This window comes from Callorhinchus milii, unplaced genomic scaffold, assembly GCF_018977255.1.
Source record: "Callorhinchus milii isolate IMCB2004 unplaced genomic scaffold, IMCB_Cmil_1.0 Scaffold1, whole genome shotgun sequence".
Lineage (NCBI taxonomy): Eukaryota > Metazoa > Chordata > Chondrichthyes > Chimaeriformes > Callorhinchidae > Callorhinchus > Callorhinchus milii.
The window spans coordinates 113,393,878-113,397,592 of NW_024704742.1; positions in this window are offsets into that span (position 1 = coordinate 113,393,878).

Here is a 3,715-nt window from a genome sequence, read left to right on the forward strand (position 1 = left end):
CGGAAGATTGCTGCAACTCACTTGGGAAAGACAAACCAGGTCCAATTTAAAACCATGTGAATAATACCTCATTGCTATTTAAGAAAGGATCAATCCGAGTGTAGGAGTGAGAGTGTGATGAGATAGTACACTCAGGATACACTCTATGGCCCATTTTTTTTCCAGTTGGTGATGATCCTGTGCTTCAATTAAAAAAAGCTGCATTGAGTTCCTAAAAGTGATTTCACTGGTTTGTTCATGGCCACATGCACCAGGTCTCTCTTGTTAGAAGGGGATACTGAACAATGCCCAGAAAAGAAGATGTTGATGTTGGACCAGGAGTGACATGTATGGCATGTTTCCAGGGTTGAGTCGTTTCAAGCAACATCTGGGGTCAGTCGTTTGTGGATCATGGGAGGGCAGGGGGTCAACTGGTGCCCTGCCTGAAACAACAATAATAATATCCTTACATTTGGTGCTGTGCCTTTCACGTTAGGAGGCTGCCCCAAATTGCGGCACAGGATATATTGTAAAGTGCAGTCATTTTGTGTTTTGTGGATAGCCAATTTGTGAATAGGAATGTTTCACCAACAGCTCTAAAATGAAATGACCAAATTCATTTGGGGGATTCTTGGCCAGGATACCGGCAGAAATTCGCTTCTCTTTTTGAATAGTGCTATGGGATCCACCTGAACAGGCAGAAGGGATCTCGGTTTAGCGTCTCATTCAAAAGACGGGACTGATCATTTAGAAAAGCAATCGCTAGGGGTCAGCTGCTTACTGACCAGAATTTGGCAAGAGAAGAGATGAGAATGATTTAGTCCCCAGGACATATCAGAGCCGAGGCTGAACCTCTAGAGTGGATGTTTAGAACAGCACACACAGCTGTTATGTCCATATAAACTTTGCTTGGCGGTAATTAGTGTGAGTGTGATTGACTGACCAAGTACCTTATTGGATGAGGCTCCAAATATCTGGGTGTAACTGGATGAAACTTGGAAGTGGTGAAAACTCAGAACCCAGTATTTGAATTTAAAGTGACAATCCAAACTGCTTATTCTAAACTAGATCTCCTGCGTAGGGACTGGGATGGTGTCCAGAAGCAATAGCAGCAGGAGAATGACAGCCCGCTGCGCAGATACCGTGATATAGAATGCGTCTGAAGTAAGCCTCTGTTGAAAAATGATGAAAGCCTCACTGAAAATTCTTGAGGAGGCGGATGTGTTTCTTGACTTATTTCTATCCAGCAGGTCTGACAGTGACATTGATCTCTAGAATTCCAAAGTGGTTGGCTCTTTGAAAACTGTCCCACAAAGATCTCTCTACTGCACAGACAATGGATATTTTTCAAAAGATAGAAACTTGGGAGGCTTGGGATGACAGCTGCTAGTGGTAGCTACCTGGAGTGTCTGGTTATAAGCAAGAGCTCTTATATCAGGGATGCAGTGGTTACCCTGATTGATGGGCAAAGTCTAAAACAACCACTGCTGAAGCTTCCTGCCTCCAACTGTGGATCACAATGTATGACAGGTACGATGACAATGCACTTGCTCTCATTATGTGCAGCAGTGTTGCTCACCATTGGGAAGAGATGCTGTGACCATTGATATATTGAGCGAGAGTTCAAACTCCTATTTGCCCAAATGACCAAATCATAACTATCCTCCTTGAAGAACATATCCCTTCGACAGCAGTGCTCTCAGCTTCCTTTCTCAGGTTTGCCAATTGCAGGCACGGGTGTGGAGCTCAGAGCAACACAGCACACAGCATTCGATCACATGCTTGTGAATATCTTGGACCATCATATGCTCTCAAATTGTGTTGTTTGACATCACTGGGAAGCTTCAGACCACTGGCCAGATACCTCGTGTCAAGAGAGCAGCTCTTTAATGCTTTGGGCAAAGTGCTCACCCTGTTGCGAGGGGTGACTGTCAAGTAGAAGTGGTTGAGCCCTTGTCTTCACCTTCAAAACTCTCCATGGTCTTGCTCCCCCCTACCTTTGGGACCTCCTAACCCCCTAACATCCTGCTCACTCCCTCCGCTCAGCAGGCTCCAGCCTGCTTCACATTCCCCCCTTGCTCAACCCACTATTGGCAGGCGGGCCTTCTTCCACTCTGCCCCCACCTTCTGGAACTCCATCCTGCAGTCCCTCTGCCTTGCCCCCTCCCTTGCCTCCTTCAAGACCCATCTCAAGACCCTCCCATAGATGCTGCCTGACCTGCTGAGTTTTCCCAGTAACTTCTGTTATTATTTCAGATTTCCAACATCTGCAGTATTTTGCCTTTCACTTTATAGTATATGCTGTGAAGTGCTTTGAAACATATCGATAACATGATGAGACACTATAACAAACGGCAAGTGTTATTATTATGGTTTTGGGCTGCTAGGCAGAAATAGAACAATTTCCTATTATCCATTTGCGATGCCCAGGGACAATTAGTGATGTGGATTTGTGGTTAGAAAGAGGAAGTGGCTGCGGGGAAGAAAGGCTTCTGCCTACACTGATCTGTTGTTCAGCATCCTGAAGGTAGAATGAGCTTCACAGCGAACACGTCTCTGTCATGAGGATCTGGTATGTCTAGAAACTATACAGTCACTACATTTTATAGGAATTCCTATGAAGAGCTTTGAGACATCCTCCTGACATGAAGGGTGCTATGTTATTATTATCATTTAAGTTAGTTTTAGTGCTAATCAAATTTTGTTCACAATATTGGATTTGGACCTCTGGAACATCAAGGTGCGTGGCATATTAAAAGTTCAATTTATGGTCAAGTGGATGACAAACTTCCCATCCAGTTTGGACCACGCCACCCTTTAGCGTTTACAAGGTTATCAGAAACTGAATGGGAAGAATCCCTGCTCCCAGTCTGTTCCTCCAAGTCCTGCTGATGAGCCAAGTTTGCTGGTCTTTTGGTCTTTCAGCAGCAGTGCCTGGAGAACTGCAGTCCCATCTATCTTAAGAACCAGACTACCGAGCCCATCACAGAGGATAATTTAATTCCGAAATTTAGTTGCCCAATACATCACCTTGGAGCCAGCTTACACGTGTCGAACTGTAAGCTGCCCATACGTCTAAAGCAACTGTGAAAAAGATTATCCAAATTTGCTTTTGTACAATTTGATTGGGAAAATACTTGATTTCTAACACTGTAGTATAAATTCCAATGATATGAGGATTCAGGATCTCTTATACTGTAGTTAACGTCCTTGTAATGTCCATATCTGGCAAAATGCTCAGCTTCTTGAGCTGTGTTGGCTGTTCTTTGCCTTTAATGACTGCAGTTCAATACGTGAGGACCCCAACACGAGGGAGGACCTCAACACTAGCCAGGATCTCTCTGTGTTTTATTAAATTGTATATCTTTCTTAACTTGTAAACTAATGTTACCAGGATAGCCCAAATTCATGTTTTAATAAAATATACTTGCATTTCTAAAATAGAATTTACAAGAGTTGTAAACAGTCTAACGGTTGCAATGCAGCATAGTGACACTCTATTGCACGTGTCCTTATCTATTTATGCTGGCAATTGGCTCAACTCTAATGCCTGTTCCCAGCCTGGTGGTGCCTATTCTGCTGCATTCAGCTTTGCTGACTGCGGACACACTACCTGGCACACTAAGGTTGTGCGTCAGCATTCTGGGTTAGAAATGAACGAAAATCAATCTGTGACTGCAGTGCTAGCATTGTCCACTCTAACCTAGTTTGTACATGATCCTCAACACTCCTGCTT